This window comes from Anomaloglossus baeobatrachus, chromosome 7 (assembly GCF_048569485.1).
Source record: "Anomaloglossus baeobatrachus isolate aAnoBae1 chromosome 7, aAnoBae1.hap1, whole genome shotgun sequence".
Lineage (NCBI taxonomy): Eukaryota > Metazoa > Chordata > Amphibia > Anura > Aromobatidae > Anomaloglossus > Anomaloglossus baeobatrachus.
This window is the reverse complement of record NC_134359.1, coordinates 193334356-193359008: the sequence shown is the minus strand read 5'-3', so window position 1 is coordinate 193359008 and position 24653 is coordinate 193334356.

Genomic DNA, 24653 nt, shown 5'->3' with positions numbered 1-24653 from the left:
ATGTACACCTGTCACACATCCACCTCAATATTTCTTATGTTAGCAGTCTAGGAAGCTAATGACTGTACAGCAATAGTATGGCTCCACTGTTAAATGGTTTAAGCTGTTTTGGCAGCTAAAGGTGTTGTTTATGCCTTAGTTTTGCCTACCATTGAATTCAATGGGGTTCAGATATGTTCTTTGTTCCATTCGGCAAAGTTGGTGCGCACGATCCAAATCAAACCTTGGGTGAACATGTCCAAATCCCATTGAATTCAATAGGAGGCAAAACCAAAGGCATAGACATCTTCAGTGGAGACAGAAAGTGTGAAAACAGCTCAGGGCACAACCATTAGCTTCCTAGACTAAGCAAAAATGGCTTAAGAGCAGTGCTTTCCCACATGGAGGCCGGAAATAAAAGGGTTTTTGCCTATGCCAGTCGCTCACTAAAAGAACCTTAGCAAATGATCAGACCTATAGCTCCTTCAAATTGAAGTTTCCTGGACCTGGTCTGGGCAGTAACTTAGAAATTTAAGGCCTATCTGGCCTCTCCCTACACGCACAGCAAACCATTGGCGCATCTAAATTCTGCCCATCTGCAAACTCTGGAGCAGAGATGGGCCTCCCATTTGCCCAACTTCAGCTTTATTAATATTAGAAACTGGTCAGACAAGGCCAAGAATAATGCTGATGCCTGGTCCAGGATGCCTACTTGGACTGAACTGAAATCCATGGACGATCAGTTGGAATATGTGGAGATGCCCGCTTATCATACCAAATTCGCCCGGAAAGATGCCATACAGATCAGAGAGCAGATTCCTAGGATTATGTATACTTCCAAGCAAGATGATCACCAACCTCCTGCTGAATAAAAGCTCTTGCAAAATATCCTGGCAAAAGCAGAGCCACTGAAGAACTTCTAGATTAATTTTCCAGTGGACAGGTGCCAGAAAGAATCCTGAGGAAGAGAGCTTATTCAGAGCTGGGACGTCTCTGGAGACAGAGAAAGCTGCTCTTTTTACAGAAGAGCCTATTGTATTGAAAATCCTTGGATCCAATCACTTATGAGAGAATCTTCCAAGTGGTGGTTCCCAGAAGGTATGCTAAATGGTTCTAGACATGTATCATAACCAATCTGGTAATTTTGGGATCCAGAAGATAGAGCCCACCATCAGGCCACAGTTTTATTGTATCAACATGAGAGCTGACATCAAGACTTGGTGTAAAGAATGCCCCACCTGTGCCAGGTGTGAAAGACATAATCAATGTTCTCCTCTTCACCCCAAGAGCTGATTGGAGATTGTAGCCATTGACCATGTCAAACTGGAGCCCAGCTGCTCTAGGTATAGATATGCTATGACGGTCATTGACCACTACACAAAGTTCATGGTGGCCATCGGCATGAGAGACCTTACTGCCTGGACCGCTAAGGCCGCTTTGTGGAAAATTTTTATCTTTCTATATGGGAGCTTTAGAAAGATTTTCACTGACCAGGGCACGACCTTCAAATCTCATTTGAAATCTCATGTCTTACATGCTTAAATGGCCTCTCCCAATGGGGATAAAGACATCCAGCGGTTCCTTAGCTTTGCAAATTACTATTGGCAGTTTAATTTGCACTTTTTCACTCGGACCAATGCCAATCTCAGTCATGACCAAAGAGGGGGCGAATCCTAAAGCCTGGTCTTCCAAGGCCGAGGAGGCTTTTTGTTCCCTAAAGAAATCCTTCTCCTCCACCTCGGACCTGCATCAACCTGAGGTGAACAAGCAGTTCTTTCTGGAAGTGGATGTTTTTTCATCCGGGATCAGAGCACTACTCATGCAGAAATCTTCCTCTGGATGTATGATCACTTGCAGATTCTTCTCGAGGTCTTTCTCAATACCGGAACACAATTACGTTATTAATAATTAATATTCTTTGCTCATTTTGACTTCCTCCTGCATTTCTGGCTGGTGGATATAAATATCAAGGCTGATGCTTTGTCCAGGTCCTTTCTTCCCACAGAACAGGAGGAAGATCCCCAGGTAGCAGTCATGCTGGTCATCAGAAGACTGTTTTCCTCATCTCCCGACACTATTGATTGGTGGTTGGCTCTCTGTAAGTATATTATGGACTTTGTCGCTTCCTGTCCATCCTGTGCCCAAAATAAGACATCAAAACAACTTCCTTTTGGTTGACTGTGTACCGCCCCGCGGGCTCGGCCGGCTGCCGAGCCACTCGGAACCGTGCTCGTACGGTGGGTGGCTCGAGCTCCTCACGGACCCGGGGGTCACGTCGCACTGCAAGGGGGTTGGCGCTACATGCAGGGACTTCGGTGGGGAGTTCCACAGCCGGGGCCATGGTGGTTTGTAAGGGATTTAAGTTCGTGACGCCACCCACGGGTTGTGGTGAATGGATGGACACCACCGCTGTTGACTAGGCCTCCTGGGGACGGTGTTGCGCAGCTTGGTGTTGACCCCTCCGTGGGTAGGAAGTGATGGTCCCGGGGGCCCGAGGGAGGTGCTGAGGCAAGGGGATAAGTGCTTGCTGGGTGCTGGTGCGGCGCGGTACGCGGCTCGAAGGCACTGGTGTACTCACTATGATACAACACACTGGAGTCTCTGGTAAACCAAACGGGATGATGAACGGTGGCCACAGCCGGCTGCAGCTTCCCCTTAACAGGTTGGTGGTTTCCACCTTTCTCCTGCACCTCTTTAATGTGAATGTTATGACTCCTATGCCTAAGCAACGGTAGTCCGCTCCCCGGCTTGCTGGGTGTCAGGAGAGCCCTGTTTGCCCGCAGACGCTGGCCCCTTGGGTCTTTATGCCTTGGCGGTGGCTTTACCCTAATGGTTGGGCTATTGTCTTCAGTCGGGTCTTGTGTGGGAAAGGTCGTAAAGTCCAGTCCTCAATCAGATGATTCGACTTAGCCTAGTGGTTTCTGGGCTTCGTACTGGGTCTGAGTACCCCTACTGGTGCTCCGGTTTCCAATCGGCTCCCGAGTTCGGTACCGGCGGGCCACCGCCCGACCCCGGGCCCTACGGTTCCACCGGCTGTAATCCCAGCTCCTGCAGGCGGCCACCACCGTCTGCCTCCTTGCCAGAGGTGACTGGGCTCCAACCCAGACACCTGGTAGACTATGGCAGGCCTGGTCACAGGTCTGCCCTTGAACTTGACTTCACTCCTCCACTGTCAAAGCTAATCATCTACTCTCTGTTTTTCCCGCCTCCAGGCCTGTGAACTCCTCGGTGGGCAGAGCCAACCACCTGGCTCCGCCCCCTGGTGTGGACATCAAACCTGGATGGTGGTGACAAGGTTTTGAAGCTTGGGGAGATAAGGTATGCACACCAGTGACTATGTAAGGGGAATACATGAAATAGCAGAAACTGCTGTGTGAATACTGACTTGAAAAATCCAATAGCTATATGCAAGAGTGAATATGTGAAAAATGGAATCTGCATTACTGCCATGAACATATGAATCAAGAGAAATTTAGCTACTGAATTGATCAATGCAATAGAGCCCCAACACTACGCCAAAGTATTTCTCTACGTTGGGGTCCCTAGCTTGTGTGTGTCCTCTCATGCAGTTAAAAAACCTACCGTGTATGGGAAGCTGAGACCCAGGCTATTTATGCGTATGATATGGATTGGCAATAGGTGTGGTTGGGGAGGGTTCACAAACGAAAAAATACTAACAAATAGGAATAACGTTTGGAACACCATTCTAAGTCCGAACTGGGTGCAAAAACCTAAAAAAACATCACTATGGGGAGATAAGGTATGCACACCAGTGACTATGTAAGGGGAATACATGAAGTAGCAGAAACTGCTGTGTGAATACTGACTTGAAAAATCCAATAGCTATATGCAAGAGTGAATATGTGAAAAATGGAATCTGCATTACTGCCATGAACATATGAATCAAGAGAAATTTAGCTACTGAATTGATCAATGCAATAGAGCCCCAACACTACGCCAAAGTATTTCTCTACGTTGGGGTCCCTAGCTTGTGTGTGTCCTCTCATGCAGTTAAAAAACCTACCGTGTATGGGAAGCTGAGACCCAGGCTATTTATGCGTATGATATGGATTGGCAATAGGTGTGGTTGGGGAGGGTTCACAAACGAAAAAATACTAACAAATAGTCAGTATTTTTTTCAAGTCAGTATTCACACAGCAGTTTCTGCTATTTCATGTATTCCCCTTACATAGTCACTGGTGTGCATACCTTATCTCCCCATCCCTTATCTCCCCATCCCTTATCTTATCTTATTTCGTTTGTGAACCCTCCCCAACCACACCTATTGCCAATCCATATCATACACATAAATAGCCTGGGTCTCAGCTTCCCATACACGGTAGGTTTTTTAACTGCATGAGAGGACACACACAAGCTAGGGACCCCAAAGTAGAGAAATACTTTGGCGTAGTGTTGGGGCTCTATTGCATTGATCAATTCAGTAGCTAAATTTCTCTTGATTCATATGTTCATGGCAGTAATGCAGATTCCATTTTTCACATATTCACTCTTGCATATAGCTATTGGATTTTTCAAGTCAGTATTCACACAGCAGTTTCTGCTATTTCATGTATTCCCCTTACATAGTCACTGGTGTGCATACCTTATCTCCCCATAGTGATGTTTTTTTAGGTTTTTGCACCCAGTTTGGACTTAGAATGGTGTTCCAAACGTTATTCCTATTTGTTAGTATTTTTTCGTTTGTGAACCCTCCCCAACCACACCTATTGCCAATCCATATCATACGCATAAATAGCCTGGGTCTCAGCTTCCCATACACGGTAGGTTTTTTAACTGCATGAGAGGACACACACAAGCTAGGGACCCCAACGTAGAGAAATACTTTGGCGTAGTGTTGGGGCTCTATTGCATTGATCAATTCAGTAGCTAAATTTCTCTTGATTCATATGTTCATGGCAGTAATGCAGATTCCATTTTTCACATATTCACTCTTGCATATAGCTATTGGATTTTTCAAGTCAGTATTCACACAGCAGTTTCTGCTATTTCATGTATTCCCCTTACATAGTCACTGGTGTGCATACCTTATCTCCCCATAGTGATGTTTTTTTAGGTTTTTGCACCCAGTTCGGACTTAGAATGGTGTTCCAAACGTTATTCCTATTTGTTAGTATTTTTTCGTTTGTGAATCCTCCCCAACCACACCTATTGCCAATCCATATCATACGCATAAATAGCCTGGGTCTCAGCTTCCCATACACGGTAGGTTTTTTAACTGCATGAGAGGACACACACAAGCTAGGGACCCCAACGTAGAGAAATACTTTGGCGTAGTGTTGGGGCTCTATTGCATTGATCAATTCAGTAGCTAAATTTCTCTTGATTCATATGTTCATGGCAGTAATGCAGATTCCATTTTTCACATATTCACTCTTGCATATAGCTATTGGATTTTTCAAGTCAGTATTCACACAGCAGTTTCTGCTATTTCATGTATTCCCCTTACATAGTCACTGGTGTGCATACCTTATCTCCCCATAGTGATGTTTTTTTAGGTTTTTGCACCCAGTTCGGACTTAGAATGGTGTTCCAAACGTTATTCCTATTTGAAGGTTTTGAAGTTTGGCTGCTGTCACCTTTTTAAGGAGGGGGTGTGTGTGTATGGGACTATCTGGGACGACCTGACTAGTCCAGGGCGTCACAACTACTTCCTCTGCCTATAACCTCTGTTTCATGGCAGAAAAGGAGAAAATTCCAGCGCTGAGGATTATATTAAAAGTCCATTTTTATTGAAAAATATTAAAATCCAGCAAGTATGGCATATAAAGTCGGGTAACCAACAGAACAACGCGTTTCGACGCTCAGGTCTTAATCATGTTCTGCTAATAAATCTGTGCCGGCTTCCTTTTGAAAGATCTCCCTGCTTCCCATAATCAGATGCACCTGTGAGGGTTACTCATGACAACTCCTGAACTAGTAGTTGCGGGTGATTTGGCAAATGGAAATTTAAACAACAAATGATACAAATATATACATAGTTTGTTAAAACACAGGTAGAAATTACATCCTGTAAAAAATTGTGGATGGAAAGGTAATATTTAGAGTTGAGCTATGTTCGATTTGAACAGTTTGCCAATTTCAAATTCGAGTGATTTTGGGGGGTGTTCGAGTCGTTCGACGAACTCGAACAATTTGCTTCAAGTTCGGCAGTTCGAGTTACCTTTCGATAACGGTTCAATCACCAAAAGCGTGGCTTTTCACAGTAAGGCTATGTGCGCACGTTGTGTATTTGCATGCGTACTGCATCCCCAGCACAATCCCTCTCTCTTTCCTACTCACCGATCACGGGCGCGAGGCTGCATGGCTGTCACAAATCTCCGATTTGTCACGAGCGCTCTGTGTCCTCTCCATGCAGCACCTGAAGTGAGCCGCGCTGTCACCGGAGACTTCACTCTGCAATACAGAGGTCAAGATTACCAAATCTTGCAATGCTTCTCATTAGAGGCAGTGACAGTCTTCTCTCTCTCTCTCTCTCTTCTCTCTCTCTCATCTCTCTCTTTCTCTCTCTTTCTCTCTTTTTCTCTCTCTCTCATCTCTCTCTCTTGTTCTCTCTTTTTCTCTCTCTGTCTTGTTCTCTTTTTCTCTCTCTTTTTCTCTCTTTCTCCCTCTTTGACTCTCTCTTTTTCTCTCTCTTTTTCTCTCTTTTTCTCTCTCTCTTTTTCTCTCTTTTTCCCTCTCTGCTCTTTGTAGCTGAATAGTCCACTTTTAGATTCTCAAGTGCAAAACAGAGGTCAAGGTTACCAAATGTTCCTATGCTTTTCATTAGAGGTGGTGGCTCAATGGGTAGAGCTACTGCCTAAGGAGAATTAGTTCACGAGATTGAGTCCCAGCCGTCCCGGTAAAGAATTTAATTTAATTTATTTTTAATTTTACATTATAATTATTATTTATTCATAATTATAATTTAATTTAATTATGCACAGAGGGGAGGAGCCGGATATCAGCTGTGAGCCGCGGGACACACCTCAAAAATCGGAGCAGTTCACGAAATGAGGCTGCATTTCTCTCTCCTCTCAGTCCTTTCTCTCCTCTCTCTCTTATCTCTCTTTCTCTTCTCTCTCTCTCTCTCTCGCTCTCCCTCTCTCTTCTCTCTCCTCTCTCTCTTCTCTCTCTCTTCTCTTCTCTTCTCTCTCCTCTCTTCTCTCTTTTCTCTTTCTCCCTTCTCTCTCTCTTTTCTCTCTCTTTTCTCCCTCTCTCTCTTCCCCTCTCTTCTCTCTCTCTTTTCTCCTTCCCTCTCTCTCTTCTCTTTTCTCTCTCTTTTCTCTCTGTTTTCTCTCTCTCAGACCTGGCGATGATCAGCTGATGCGGTCACCTGACGGAATCAGCTGACACTATAAGTCGAGCGGTGAGGTCGGCTTTTTACCGCCCAGCCGGCTAAACTATCAACTGCTGCTGTCGGACACGAGTCTGCACAGAAGTGTGTAGGGGTTTTTTTTGCACTGATGCATCAGCTGATTGTATAAAAGCCTTTTTTTACAATCAGCTGCTGTGTCATGTGATTCAGGCCCTTGAACCTGACACATCATCTGATCTCTTTGCCTTCCAGCAAACCGATCAGATGATATTGGATCCGGATTGGACGGCGCGGGACCCTTGACCCAGGATTACTGCGGAAGGGGGTTCTTCATTTCAATAAAGATGGAGTCACTAATTGTGTTGTGTTTTATTTCTAATAAAAATATTTTTCTGTGTGTTGCATTTTTTTTTATCTGAACTAGAAATTCATGGTGGCAATGTCTAATATTGGCGAGACAGCATGAATTTCGGGCTTAAGGCCAGTTGATAATATACAGCTAGCCCTAACCCCATTATTACCCAGCGAGCCACCCGTCACCAGGGCAGCTGGAAGAGTTGGATACAGCGCCAGAAGATGGCGCTTCTATGAAAGCGCCATTTTCTGGGGCAGCTGCGGACTGCAATTCGCAGCAGGGGTGCCCAGAAAGCATGGGCACCCTGTGCTGCGGATTCCAATCCCCAGCTACCTAGTTGTACCTGGCTCGACACAAAAATTGGGCGAAGCCCACGTCATTTTTTTTTTTAAGTATTTCATGAAATTCATTAAATAATTAAAAAAAAAAGGGCTTCCTTATATTTTTGGTTCCCAGCCGGGTACAAATAGGCAGCTGGGGGTTGGGGCAGCCTGTAGCTGCCTACTGTACCTGGCTAACATACAAAAACTTGGTGAAGCCCACGTAATGTTTTTTGGGGGGGCAACAAACTCCTGCATACAGTCCTGGATGGAGTATGCTGAACCTTGTAGTTCTGCAGCTGCTGTCTGTCTGTATGGAGGAGAGCCGACAGCAGCTGCAGAACTACAATGTTCAGCATCCTCCATCCAGGACTGTATGCTGGAGGGAGAGACAGGGGGAGCAGAACTACAAGGCTCAGCATGCTTCATTCATTAGTATATGCAGGAGAGCAGACAGCAGCTGCAGAACTACAAGGTTCAGCATGCTCCATTCACTAGTGTATGCAGGAGAGCAGTCAGCAGCTGCAGAACTAAAAGGCTCAGCATATTCCATCCAGGACTGTATGCAGGAGTTTTTTGCCCACCAAAAAAATGACGTGGGCTTCGCCATATTTTTGTATGCTAGCCAGGTACAGCAGGTGCTAGAGGTGGGGAGACAAAAGGCGCAATAGGGTCTTACCCGATATAACGTGAAATGATAAGAAGGGAATAGATACACTCACCTAATGGGGTTGTGCCAGTCACAACTCCTTGAATCGCATGTGAGTGTCAGCGTGGTTTCAGCAGCGGCCCCGTAAATTAGTGGAAATATATATATAATAAAGAGAAAAACGGGTTATAGCCGCGCTTAAAAACCACTGATGCAGGATTAATGAAGAAGTTTCTTTTTATTTCAGCATTCCAACGCGTTTCAGAGACAAGGACCGTCTCCTTCCTCAGGGAAAAAAGAAATCATACACATATCCACAGCCTAGTGCTTTATAAGAGGATACAAACTGCCACGTTGACAGCCATGACGTCATCCACCCACCCGGTTGCAGGGCAATGACTCATAGACACGTGGAGACGTACAAAAGAAGAAGAAAAAAAGAAGGGGAAAAAAATGGTCACATTTTGATACATTAAAAACATCTCAAGAACGCAAACAAACATCATAAATTACAATAAAAATGTAAAAAAAAATTTTTGTGGTTCATTACCGGCATATATGAAAATATAGACATAGTTTGGGTATAAAGAAATAAAAAGGAAGATGCGAACTTATAGGAAGGTGCTAGTGTGCAGAGGGGTTAAACACCAAACCATTACTCCAAATCTGTCAAATGATCTTGATGGAGATGGGAATGGGATGTTATTTTGTGACTTAAAGAGACCAATATTTATGAGCAAAAATTCTTCATAATGCTCCATGGAACAATTTAATATATATAGAGATCTGTATGGGCACATATACGTGATTAGTGCTGGTGCAGACATATTGTGACCGATTTCCTTCACGCTTGCGATCTCTTTTCATCTTACTTTAGATTCCTCTACACCAGTCCTTCATGGTTTAGATAATTGTTCACCTGTTTCTGCACTTCTAAAATCCTATTTTTACAATCAGACAAGCTCACTATTTTAAATCGGTCATAATATGTCTGCACCAGCACTAATCACGTTTATGTGCCCATACAGATCTCTATATATATTAAATTGTTCCATTGGAGTAATGGTTTGGTGTTTAACCCCTCTGCACACTAGCACCTTCCTATAAGTTCGCATCTTCCTTTTTATTTCTTTATACCCAAACTATGTCTATATTTTCATATATGCTGGTAATGAACCACAAAAAATTTTTTTTACATTTTTATTGTAATTTATGATGTTTGTTTGCGTTCTTGAGATGTTTTTAATGTATCAAAATGTGACCATTTTTTTCCCCTTCTTTTTTTCTTCTTCTTTTGTACGTCTCCACGTGTCTATGAGTCATCGCCCTGCAACCGGGTGGGTGGATGACGTCATGGCTGTCAACGTGGCAGTTTGTATCCTCTTATAAAGCACTAGGCTGTGGATATGTGTATGATTTCTTTTTTCCCTGAGGAAGTAGACGGTCCTTGTCTCTGAAACGCGTTGGAATGCTGAAATAAAAGGAAACTTCATCATTAATCCTGCATCAGTGGTTTTTAAGCGCGGCTATAGCCAGGTACAGCAGGCAGATATGGCTGTCCCCAACCCCCAGCTGCCTATTTGTACCCGGCTGGGAACTAAAAATATAGGGAAGCCCTTTTTTTAATTATTTCATGAATTTCAGGTAGCAGCGATGATCGGAAGGGAAAGCGGTGGGAGACAGAGTGCAGGACGCGTCGCGGGGACCTGTAAGTGTAATGGCAATGTTTATTAACTGTATGTCTATATGTATAATGTGTTTTTATGTGTTTGTGTTTGCCTGCCATTGTTTTCAATGGGGTTCGAAGGGGTTCGTCGAACGTTCGTCGAACGTTCGCTGAACTGAACTGAACTCGAACACTAGGGGGGTGGCTCAACACTAGTAATAATCCCAAAAAAGTTAAGTAACCGGACAATTTATAACAAATATAATTAATTCACATAATAATGTTACATATATATGATTAATAAGATTATATATTATATAAATAGCTTATTCTAAATAACATGCATACAAAAAAATTAATGCAAGCAATGTGACCCCGTGACAAATCGAATAAGGCATACATCTCGTATATATTTAGATGATTGGTACAGTCTCGATAGAAAATAGATAATTATTTATGTAAAACACCTAAATTAATGGTGTAATATAATCATCATATGGTATATTTAAATATACAACCAATTATTGGAAAAATGTAAGGTCTAGCTAAATAAAAGATAAAAAATGAAAAATAAAAAATAAGACAATGTCCTCACCAAAAGTGGGGGATCAATGACAGATATGTGATGAATAGTTTATTAATAATCATGATGAAATGAGAAAAATTGATTTTGTAAAAATAATAATGTAAAATCAGGTCCTGACGACTATTCATACCATGCGGGTGTCTGGTTTCCAGGGTGAAGATCCAGAAGGATTCTCTATTCAAGAGTCTCCTTCTGTGATCTCCACCCCGGATTGGTCTATGTACTTGTTCTATGCCCATGAATTGGAAGCCTGTGAGATTCCCCTTATGTACTGATGCAAAGTGTTTAGACACTGCATAAACGGAAACCACATTCAAATTAGTGACAGCAGAAGGTGTCTCCTGATCCTAATTCTTAATTGTCCTGTAGTGCAACCAATATATTGAGGTTTGCAAAATTAGCATGTTATTAACCCCTTCAGCCCCCGGGCACTTTCGTTTTTGTTTTTTGCTCCCCTTCTTCCGAGAGCGGTAACTTTTTTATTTTTCCATCAATCTTGCCATATGAGGGCTTGGTTTTTGCGGGACAAGTTGTAATTTTAAATGAAACCATAAGTTTTACCATATGGCGTACTGGAAAACAGCAAAAAAATTCCAAGTGTGGAAAAACGGCAAAAAAAGTGTGATGGCACAATAGTTTTTGGGATGTGTTATTCACGGTGTTCACTATATAGTAAAACTGATGTGTAACTGTGATGCCTGAGGTCGGTGCAGTTTGTAGACACCAAACATGTATAGGTTTACTTGTATCTAAGGGGATAAAAAATTTCACAAGTTTGTCCAATAAAAGTGGCGTACGTTTTGCGCCATTTTCCGAAACCCGTAGCGTTCTCATTTTTTGGGATCTATGGCTCAGTGATGGCTTATTTTTTGCGTCTTGAGTTGACGTTTCTAATGGTACCATTTATGCGCAGATGCTACGTTTTGATCGCCTGTTCTTGCATTTTGTGCAAAACTTGTGGCGACCAATAAACATAATTTTGGCGTTTGGAATTTTTTTGCCACTACGCCGTTTACCAATCAGATTAATTGATTTTATATTTTGATAGATTGGGCATTTCTGAATGCGGTGATACCAAATATGTGTATATTTATTTTTTTTAACCCTTTAATTTTCAATGGGGTGAAAGGGGGGTGATTTGAACTTTTAGGTTTTTTTTTTTTTTTAATTTTTAAAACTTCTTTCTTACTTTTTTTTTTATTTTACTAGTCCCCCTAGGGGGCTATAGCAATCAGCAATCCAATCGCTCTGCACTATCTTCTGATCACAGCTATACAGCTGTAAACAGCAAATACGATCACTTCCTGCTTCACTGGCCTCCGGGCCGAGTGAAAACGGAAGTGACTCGTCATAGCTGCAGGCGTCATCACATGACCCTGTGCTACCATGGCAACCACCGAAAGTCACATGATCACTCACGTGACTTCCGGTAGGGGCGGCGGTAAGTAAAAATCGTGACTGCGCGTATATACATCTCGCTGCCAGACTTTGGCAGCAAGATGTAAGGGGTTAATGTTACAGGTGGAATGCGATTCCACTCGTAACATGCAGGCACACATGTCAGCTGTTGAAAACAGCTGATATGTGCGCCGATCACCTCATCCTGACTGCGGCAGGGGGCGGGGCTTAACGGCACACGCTCCATGATGGAAAGATCCGTCAAAGGTCGTGAAGGGGTTAAATACATGATGTATGCCGAATTACAATTTATCAAAGTTAGTGGAATTAAATGATTTTCCCTTCTGTACATATGTGCATCCTTTACATCTTGTAGCCCTACATTTAGAGAACCCTTTCAAATTTATCCAAGAAGATTGATTAGAACGTTTATTATCACTTATAAACAGACTCGGTGAGAGAATGTTATTAAGAGTGGGAGCTCTTTTGGCAACGCACTTAACGTTACCCTGTACTAATTTTTTAAAGATAGGGTCTTCATTTAATATAGGTAGATATTTTTTCACAATACTAGTAATCATATTGAATTGATTGCTATAGTTAGTTGAAAATACTATATTGTTGTTAATTTTCTTATTTTTGTATAGTGATTTTTTTCTTATACAGTAAATCATCCCTATTTATATTATCCACTATTGACCTAGCCCTATCCAAAGTCCACAGTAAGTAACCTCTGTTGGAGAGTCTATTACATACATTATTCTCTTCAGTGATATAATCACTGTGTTGTGAACAATTTCGCTTTGTCCGATTCAACTCCCCAACTGGTATGTTATTTTTAGTATGTGAATTGTGACATGAATCGGCTGTCAAGATCGAATTACAGGCAGTTGGTTTGCGGTATGGGGTAACTACAACCACATTTTCATTATTAATAGACAGAGTTATATCCAGAAAATTCATAGTTTTCAGGTGATTAAATGAAGTGAATTTCAAGTTAAGTTTATTAGAGTTGATAAATAGCATAAAATTCACTATCATATTCTCTGGACCAGACCAAACCAATAGCAGTTCATCTAAATATCTGCCGTACCATTGTATATACTCAGAAAATGGGTTGTTGTCAGTATAGAGGAAGTCCTCCTCCCACCTCACCATAACTAAATTAGCTAGCGAGGGGGAGAAGCGAGCCCCCATACTCACTCCTCTGCACTATAGATAGAATTTATTGTCAAAAGAAAAGTAGTTGTGCTTTAAGAGGAATTCAACTGATGAGATTAGAAAATCTTTTAAACAAGTATCATAACTGCTGAATCTGTCAAGATGTTGAGATAAGCAATGTATTGCAACATTATGCGGGATGGAAGGGTATAAGGATATTACATCACAAGACAACCAGGATATTGTGATTTCCAATAAAAACTATCTAGGACCCTCACTACTTCCTTCGTATCCTTAATGTATCCAGTAATGTCAAAAATCAGTGGTTGTAGAAATTGATCAATCCACCCCCCAAGGTTCTCCCCCAATGAACCAATACCTGAAACTATTGGTCTTAAAGGGGGGGGAGATGTTTTTGTGAACCTTGGGGAGGCAATGATAAATTGGAACAACAGGATTTTTATTAAACAGAAAATCTTTAGTTTTGTCATTTATAGCACCCACACAGACTCCTTCCTCAAGATTTTTCAGAAGTAGGTTATTAAAGTGTCTGGTGGGGTCCCCTCCCAATTCAAAATATGTGTTAATATCTTGTAAATCCTGTAAAATCAATTTTTTATACAATCCTGAGTTTAGCAAGACAATGGCCCCCCCTTTTATCTGCCTCCCTGATTATCAGGTCAGAATTAGATTTTAGCTCTTCCAATGCCAATCTTTCCCCGTGGGTTAGATTATCTTTATGGGGGACCAAGGTCTTGCTCAACTCTATGAATTCATTGACAATCAATTCTTGGAACAGATCCAATATTGGTGGTCGCGACTGAATGGGATAATATTCTCGATTGTAAAGTACAGGGTTAATATCATATGAGACAATTTCTCAATGCATGAGCCATAGGGTAAATACTCTGCCAGCACACTTGCGCTGGCGGAATATATGCACCACTCGTAATGGAATACAACAAAAGGAGAACAATCGAGTGTATATGCAAATAAATTGTTTATTATAGAAAAGACACACGCAAAACAGCAATAAGAATGGGATTAAAAACAACTACCACTGAATCAAGGGGGGCATACAATGTGATGAAATGGTACAGTATATAGGCCGCCAATAGCCGTGGGAGAGGTAAACATATGTTAAAAGAGCCAAGATAGTTATAATATGGCAATAGAGACCAATGTTAGTAGTCCCTAATAGCCGTGGGAGAGGTAAGCGGTAAAAAGAGAAAAAATAGAATGGTATGGTCAACCAAAAGGAGGTAATAGATAGCCGTGGAGGAGAGGAATACAGGTTATGGTATCATCCTCTAATCGTGGGAGAGGTGAACTGGTCAGACTTAGTAGAAAATAATAACCTGCACGTCGGGGTGGATAGATACCACCGGCACTCTATTCAACTGAAAGTTCCATTAATTAACATGTATATTATTGCAGTGTCGGAAAGAATCTAATCATGACCCAAGCATGCAGGAATACACGTATTCATATCATAACCAAGAGCTATAAATTACCAAAAATTGTTTGCATTTAATAACCTATGATATAGGATAATGCCCGGATACATAAGGTGCAAGTACATACCAGTAACAATTCTCAATATCAAAGAAGTATGGTAAAAAAACGCATACCCACAGATAAAAAAGAGCTACTGGCACCAGGCATATGAAGGAATCATCACATAATGCACATACCCATTCCCGATTGTAAAGTACAGGGTTAATATCATCTCTGGAATTCTTATGTTCCGCATCCATATCCCTATATAGTAGTCTCAAGTCCATTAATGCTTTTTGTTCTCAGAAGGAAAGATCATTTTTATTATAAGAAACTCCTTCCACATGTTCCTGCTCAAGCCTGTCATCCTTAGCCACGTCTTCACAATTTTGGTGCCTCGCCCCAACCTGTCTACTTGTAGAACATCTTAGAGGTGAGAGATATCTTAGCCATGAAGAAGGTGAAAGGTTAGACTCTTTTTCTTTTTGACTGGAAGGACTTTGGTCCTGAGAGAAGATCTTGACGTCTTGGAAGCACCTTGAGAATATTGCTGGCCCTCTTCTCCTGAAGAACTTTCAGTTTGAAGAAGGGAAAGCGTAAGGGAGGGGGTACTGTTACATAGTCGGCGCTCCCAGCCCAAGAGCGCCAATGCTCTTCTCTGCACTACCTCCGCCGGGGTCCCCCTGTCCATCTGTTGGCACCCCCGCTCCCTTCGTGTCAGGGGCACCAATGTACCTCCTGCTCCACTCTTCCTGGTTCTTCTCCTGGCTCCCAAGGCCAGTGCATACACAATAAAGCTCTCGGGCGCGACTGAGCTGCTTTTCCTTTTCTTAAAGGGGCAGCGTGACCTAACCCGGAAGTTCTTCCTGATCCCCATTTTTGCACAGTGTATTCAAGAAATCCTCCCCATTGGGATTCTGCCACTCTCTGTACTGTCCCATGACTTGGTCTTTGTTCCTGCCTGGTATTGTCCATAGACCCACTTGTGTCTATCCTATGGCCTCCAGACCCTCCAGGCACCAGCTGCTATGGTATCGGGATCCCTTGCGACTGCCTCCTGGAAGTTATTTTCCCTCATTCTGTCTACTTCCACCTCCTGAGGTTTCGAGTGAAATCTCAGTAAACACTCAGGATTAGAGATGAGCGAACCGGTCCCGGTTCGGCTCGAGGTCGGTTCGCCGAACGGAGGTCCCGTTCGAGTTCGGCTCGTCGAACGTTCGACGAACCGAACTCGAACTGCATAGGAAACAATGGCAGGCAATCACAAACACATAAAAACACCTAGAAAACACCCTCAAAGGTGTCCAAAAGGTGACAAACAACTCACAACACAACACAAACACATGGGAAAGTGACAAGGACATATACTCATGCGAAAACAAAACAGCTGGACAAGGAAAAAGAAGAGGACACACAGATATATGAGTATATGCAAGGAAACATCGATTCCATTATTGTGCAACTTGAGCCCTGCTCATTTTAGGCTTCCAATCTGGATAAATTGCCTGAGCTCGCCACGTACGCCTTGGGGATCTTGTCGTGTCCTGCAGCCAGCGTTCTCTCGGAACCTGTCTTCAGTGCTGCTGGGGGTCTGCTGGCAGATAAGCACACGCGTCTGTCCACTGACAATGTGGACATGGCTCTCAGAGGACTTTTCTTCCCCTGGGTCAGCCAGGGGAGGCGAAAGGCACGCGTATTTTTGAGAGTGCTTCATGCAAAGCATCTTTTTCATCTTGAAAATGGGGGTCAACTGATGCCAGTCAAGTGGGGTGTGTGTGGCCCAATTAGTGGAAACGAGGGAGACTGTGGTTGGAGTCCCCTCGCTGTGTTTCTAAAAGAACCAAGATGAACAAGTCATGGCTCTCAGAGGACTTTTCTTCCCCTGGGTCAGCCAGGGGACGGCAAAGGCACGCGTATTTTTGAGAGTGCTTCATGCAAAGCATCTTTTTCATCTTGAAAATGGGGGTCAACTGATGCCAGTCAAGTGGGGTGTGTGTGGCCCAATTAGTGGAAACGAGGGAGACTGTGGTTGGAGTCCCCTCGCTGTGTTTCTATAAGAACCAAGATGAACAAGTCATGGCTCTCAGAGGACTTTTCTTCCCCTGGGTCAGCCAGGGGACGGCAAAGGCACGCGTATTTTTGAGAGTGCTTCATGCAAAGCATCTTTTTCATCTTGAAAATGGGGGTCAACTGATGCCAGTCAAGTGGGGTGTGTGTGGCCCAATTAGTGGAAACGAGGGAGACTGTGGTTGGAGTCCCCTCGCTGTGTTTCTAAAAGAACCAAGATGAACAAGTCATGGCTCTCAGAGGACTTTTCTTCCCCTGGGTCAGCCAGGGGACGGCAAAGGCACGCGTATTTTTGAGAGTGCTTCATGCAAAGTATCTTTTTCATCTTGAAAATGGGGGTCAACTGATGCCAGTCAAGTGGGGTGTGTGTGGCCCAATTAGTGGAAACGAGGGAGACTGTGGTTGGAGTCCCCTCGCTGTGTTTCTAAAAGAACCAAGATGAACAAGTCATGGCTCTCAGAGGACTTTTCTTCCCCTGGGTCAGCCAGGGGACGGGAAAGGCACGCGTATTTTTGAGAGTGCTTCATGCAAAGCATCTTTTTCATCTTGAAAATGGGGGTCAACTGATGCCAGTCAAGTGGGGTGTGTGTGGCCCAATTAGTGGAAACGAGGGAGACTGTGGTTGGAGTACCCTCGCTGTGTTTCTAAAAGAACCAAGATGAACAAGTCATGGCTCTCAGAGGACTTTTCTTCCCCTGGGTCAGCCAGGGGACGGGAAAGGCACGCGTATTTTTGAGAGTGCTTCATGCAAAGCATCTTTTTCATCTTGAAAATGGGGTCAACTGATGCCAGTCAAGTGGGGTGTGTGTGGCCCAATTAGTGGCAACGAGGGAGACTGTGGTTGGAGTCCCCTCGCTATGTTTTACATGATTTTCGAAGGGCATGACATGCCTAAGAGGTTGAGTTTCATCATCTGCAACTTGTTGGCAACAGAAAGGCTGCCTTTACACCCTTTTGAGACCGAGGATTTTCGAGACCTTATGCCCATTGCAGTGCCCCAAGAGCCGATGGCCAGTCGTCACTCCTTCTCCAAGAAAGGCGTGCCCGCGCTACCACAGTAGGTCCCACACAACCTCACCGATTCCTTGAGAAACTCTGTGTGTGACAGGGTGCATTTCAACACAGATACTTGGACCAGTAAGCATGGACAGGGGAGTTACATGTTGCTGACTGGGCACTGGGTAACTATGGTGAGAGATGGAGAAGGGTTTGCTGTACAAGTCTTGCCGTCCCCACGACTTGTGTGTCAATCCTTCCTCTGTATGTACAAGTTCCTCCACTGCTTCTGCCTCCTCAACCTCATGTGGGTCCTCCACCTCAGCCCAAACCCTGTGTGGTCAGGCCACCCTTCCTTGTAACTGCGCCCAAGGAATCCCACACACCTCCTTACTATGCTGGCAGCAGAGCTCAAGGCCATCATGCGGTCAAATGTTTACTTTGAAATGTAGGGGAAATGTGAGACACCGCTGAGGAATTGTGGACGGTTAGCTCTGGAGAGTGAGACCGAGTTTCATCAATGGTTGTCTACAGTCAACCAGCAGTCAGGGAAGGTCGGGTGCGACAATGATGCAAACCAGTCTGTGACCCTTCTTCAGGGCAATGTGACACACGTGCCTTGTATGGCTCACGTGTTGAACCTGGTTGTCCAGCAATTTTTAAAACACTATCCCTGCCTACATGGCCTTCTGCAGAGGGCACGGTGTAACGCCTGCCTGGATCGACACACTCAGATGGGCTGTAAAGGATAGGCTAGAGGCAAGCCACTCACCAAGCTGGACACCCAGAACCCTGAAACCCTTTAACCCCTATACAGTGATTTGGAATTACACAGGGCCCACGTTGATCAATACCTGTGGAAGGCTGCAGTTCCAGAGAATAGTAGTCATGCAGGTTCAAAAACATTAATTGAGGAAGAGGAACAGAATGGGATGGCCAGGACTTAATCAGAAAACAAGCAGAGGTGAAATGCGGATCGGCCAACGAGGTACATAAACAGCAAGCAGGAAACGTAGTCAGGTAACAAGCACACAAACTCATAAAACTGAACTGGGGGTAACAGTAACAAGAGGTTCATAGCTTTGTCTGGCAGTGGTCTGCAGACAGGAGGGGCCTAAAAAAGGGTGTGGTGTCTTCCCATTGGGACCAGAGTACAAATTGATTGAGTGGACTACGTTGGTGACTTAAAAGCCGTGTGCGGCAATGATGCAAACCTGTCTGCGGCCCTTCGTCAGGGCAATGTGACACACGGGCCTTGTATGGCTCACGTGTTGAATCTGATTCTCCAGCAATTTTTAAAATACCATCCCGGCCTACATGGCCTTGTGCAGCGGGCACGCTGCTATGTGGTCACTTTCATCCTTCGCACCCAGCAGCTCAACAACTTTCATCGCTCCGGAAGTCTTAGGGTCTGGCAGTTAAACGCCGGAAATGCGATGTTCCGACACGCAGGAACTGGAATCTGCACATGTTGCAGTGTGTGTGGCAGCACCGCAGAGCCCTGCTGAAATACGGTATGACGTATACCCTGGGCTAACTTGATCCAGAGGTGGTGCAGATCACGCTGCTGGAGTGGTGTCAGATCAAGGACCTATGCACCCTTCTACACAGTTTCCAAATGTCGACGAAGATGTTTAGCACTGGCAATGCCATTCTCAGCGTGACAATTCTGGTCACCTACATGATGGAGCACACTGTAAGCATTATTCGGAGTCAGGTATTGGTCCAAGAGGAAGGTGAGGAAGTACAGGAGGAGTCATATGCAGAAGGGATAATAAGATCTACAAGGTCCATACGGTAAGCGGCACCTAGGCAGCAGTTATGGTGGGGGATAGGGATGAACAAGGGCGCATAGTATCAGCAAAAATTGTTGAGGAAGGTGCAGGAGCCATGAAGAAATGGAGGACGAACTTGCGATGGGCATGGAAGACTCAGCAGATGAGTGACAGCTTGCTCACATTTCGGTTGTGCGAGGTTGGGGGGAGAGGGCAGAGGAAGGAGGCACGATTCTCACCTCTCTGCCACCAACACACCAAGGACTTGGTCCTCCTGGATGCACAAGACACATGAGCGTCTTCTTGCTGCACTACCTACAACATGACCCTCGGATTGTACGAATTCGAAGTAATGCTAACTACTGGGTTGCCACACTGTTAGATCCCCGGTACAAGACAAAATTTGGCGAAATAATTCCTGCCATATAAAGGGACGCACGTGTACAGGAGTATCTTCAGAAGGTGTTACGCAATCTTCGATCTGCTTTTCCACTAAACACCAGTGCTGCACAGAGTGAATCTCAACGGTTTGTCATGGATAAGAGGAAATGGTCTTTTACTTGTCCACATCTGAGGGACCGAGGGGTGGCTGTTGTGCTGAGATGCCATTGAGTACGGTGTCCCTGCAGAGTTGCACTTTTGGTCATATACAAAAAGAGTTGAAAAAGGACAGATGCGGGTGAAAAGGGGAATAGGTGTGTTGGAAAGGGGAAAAAAGTTTTGGTCCGTGGGTTTGGTGGTTAAGCAAAAGTAACATTTGATGAAGAAACACCATCTGTTACGGTGGGACTGGCAGATTTGGATAAGGTGGTATATACTATGTTACCGCTATATAACGAAAATTAATAAGAAAAGAAAGATAAAGGTATATATCCCCATCAGCAGTCAGTGTCCACCGTGCTCCCAGATGGAAAAGGAGAGGTTGGCAACTGGAAGGTTCGGTGGAGGATACAGAGCTGTGTGGCTATGAAACTAATAGTAGCCTGAACCAAGTTAGACGCCACTCGGATCTTGAGACTGGGAGCCCTGTTAGCGTCACAGGGTCCACACGCCGACCCAGCCCAGGAACTCACTGTTAACATCACAGGGGCCATTCAGTACGCTGACCGTGTGCATTGGGGCCACACCTGTGAACAGCAGGCGCATCATCAGCAGCAGGCCTGTTAATGCCACTGAGCTGCACAAGCAGGACTTGTAGGACAGGAGCTGGTCTTAACCGTTCTGCGTTACCAACTGTGGTGGTGGCCTGCATCAACGCCCTATCCCTGCCTACCTCTGGCCTAAAGCCACAATGGGTTCAACACATGGAGGTGTGCTCTTTCGGAGCATAATAGAAGACTGCGCACCTCCTTGTTGTCTCCAGCACCTTCTATAACCTGGGTCCGCCCCAAACCAGGGTGGACCACAATGCACCTCCTGGAGACAAAAGCAGAGTGACATGTCATGAGTGGCATAACTAGCATCCTATTTGGAACCGCAACTTCAATGATGACCTCATGGCTGTCATGACCCAAACACCTCACCAGTCATCGTCTGACCATCAATAATGAGGTGACAAGTCATAGGGGCGGGCCTCTGCAAGCCATTTGGGAGTGGCCTGGCCACATCGTCAGGACACCTGATGCCCTGTGGTCTAAATGGGCCCCCCACATCACGGGCAGGGCCAAAGAGTTCATTACCGGACCTAGTTTCTGATGCAGTAAGTGCCTGACCATAGTCAGTTGCATGAAATACAGTCTCTGAAAAAAGACTATCAGCTTTAGCATGGTGTCTATGCACAACACAGGACTTAGACCCGTCACGGAGTGCAAGTACCTGTGCAAAGAGGCTTTTCGCACTAAGTGTGGGAGCATGCGCTGTAGCCCGAAATGAAGACTTAGCCTCAGGAATGGCACAGTCAGGCTGAGCATACTCACTAGGCGAAACACTGGAGTTAGGCTGCGGCTGGGGTAATTCGTCACACGCATGTGCACTAGCTGCCCCTCCACACTTACACGTGGAGGAAAAAGCAGCCAGCTGGACAACCCGAGGCACAGGCCTAAATGGCAGCTGATGCCTGGGCGCAACTGAAACCGCAGCAGGCTGCTTGCGTTTAAGGCGTCACCGTTTTGTAACAACAAATAACATCCAAAAGAACAGGTGTACTTCTTCCCATGGATAATCTGATATGATCCCTTTTTTCATGGACACGACCATCGCTAACAAATGTAGATGAGGCCAAATCAGCAGCTGCTTCAATGGATCTGAATTGCTCCATAAAGTGGCCTCTCCTCCACCCCAATTTCAAGATCCCAAATACTCCATTCCTCTGTGGTGTCAATCCAATCGCACTTGCTTCCTAACAGCTCTCAAGTTTCCACCAGCCCTGCTGAGTATGGGGTGACAGAGATGGTTGAGTTTGCATAGCTGTTCAGTCGCACTATAGCCTGGGAATCAGAGGTCTGCTCCAAAGCTGCAATGAGTACAGACAAGGAAGTTATTATTATTTTTATCATTATTAATTTTTAGAGCACCATTGATTCCATGGTGCTGTACATGAGAAGGGGGTTACATACAGAATACATATACAAGTAACTATAGACAGACTGGTACAGAGGGAAGAGGGCCCTGCCCTTGCGGGATTACATTCTAAAGGATTTTTGGGAGGAGACAGTAGGAGTTGTTTAGGTTGAGCGTCAAGTACGTATGGTGGTGGTGTCATTGAAGGTTATAGTCATTTCTGAACAGATGAATTTTCAGATTCAGTTTGAAGCTTGCGTGTGTAGCAGATAATCTAACGTGTTGAGGTAGCGAGTTCCATGAGACAGGGGAAATGATCTGCGCAGATAGCCTGAAGCTTTGTGACTGGGATCCAGGCCCCGATGAAGAAGGTGCTGAGCCTAATCTACACCCTCATTTCCAAATAGTAAATCCTCCTGGTGGAGACAATGGGGAACATGATGAGGCGCACAGATACCTGATTGGAAGGACAACTTTACTATTCGGTCAGGGCAGGAAGAGGTTGTCTCGGAGGACTCAGGACGAGGGGAATGAAAACACACAGGGTTATTGATGAGGTTGGAGACAACACTTACTGTCAAACCAAAGTCAGCCAATCGATGAGGTCAGCAGAGGAGGTGGAGGAGGATGCTACTGACGACGAGGTTACGTTGCGTCTTCCTGGCCAGAGACAAAGTACTGGAAGCACGTCAACAACTGAATCCTGGACCACAACTTTGACTCACAACTTTGAGCAGATGTCGTGTTGGCTATGCAGGTCGCATGGGCTGTAAGCCTTTCCTAGCCTGTGAATTTTTGGACATCCTAAAGGATCACCCAAGTCATGGAATCTGTAAGATTTGTCAACAATCTGTAAGTAGAAGGCAAAAACTCACACTTTTGAGTACTTCCTCCATGAAGTATCACATGGATATGAATTGACAGCGTGAAGGTGTATTGCTCAGCTTTAGCAACTGTCAACGCAATATGCTTATTTGCCGTTCATTGCATGCATTGTTGCAGACTACACACAAGGGGCTGCTGTTTTTTTGGATCTGCCTTTGGTCACTATAGCAATAGAAAATTGCTCTTCGGGGGTGGACTTGGAGATGCTGTCTATGAACAGAATGAAAAGCTAAAGGTGTGTGTTACAGCAAGGAGCCACCGCGGAAACACTTTGTTCAATTGTGAGGGGAGTTGTGTTGTACTTTGATGATGAGCACTGTAACGTCAGTGAGCAGCATCCTGTGCCACAAAACCAACATTCTTACAGTGCTGTCTATACTGTTTACCGTGAGAGGAGCGTAAAGTCTGTATTTCTGGCAACTGGACATCACAGTACCCGGGTACGGTAGGCTGTGCCCAGACAATAATGCGGGCACAAAACACTTTGTTTTATTAGCAAAACACATATCTGTTCTGGGTAGGCCGACTATATAGACAATAAGACTTGCTGCCTCTGCACTGTCAAATTGTCACGTACAGTTTAAATCATAGAGGGACAGCAACACATGTTTGCATTGACTGTTGCTTTTCAAGATTTCCATGACTGTGTTGCAGAGCTGTGTGGTTTGCATTCACACTGTTATCATCTGCAATATATGTGAGTCTTCAGCTAACAAGGGTATTCAGGGGGGGTCATGTGTTTTGTCTATGTAGATAACTTGGAAGCTCTTGTGATGCGCCACTGGTAAGTCGTGTTCGCACACACACACACACACACGCACAAACACACAATTACTGCTACACAGAGGGATTAGCAGGTAGTAGGCAACAGAATAGATTGTTCAAATATTTTAATTGTATGCATGGTTCTTATTGTTTGTTTTGGTAAAGTTAAACAATCATTTATCAACCCAACTGGCTAGAGTCCTTTTCCTTTTGCCTGGTTTTGCTGCATACTGGGGAGCCCACCCTGTACACGACTTAAAATGAAGCATAAGTCACAATGTGAATTTCACTGTGCTACAATGCGGACTAGCGTGCCTGTGCAACCACCGCCTGCCCCATCAAGTGCATCTGCGTGCTCTTCATCCTCTGTGACTGTGGGGACAGCAGTCACACATGGTTTTTCACACTGAACTTCCACTCCTTAACCCGCAACAGGGAGTGTGATTGGCAGGTCATCACTTGTTTTGGAAGTGGAAACAGAAGGTATTGTTGAGCTGTCAGACATCGAGAGAACCATCATTGGATGCAGGCTACATTATATCCACGCCTGCACCTTCGTCAGAGATTGCCTGGACTACCTGCAGTTAATAATTGCATTCCAGAAATGGAAAGGAGTGTAGAATGCACATGTGTTGTACCTTGCTTGGCAGCAAAGGAACACTAACTTAGTATTCCAGACAATTTTAGGAAGGCAGAAAAAGAGTCAGCTCTTTGTGCAAATTAAATAGCGTGGCAAAAGT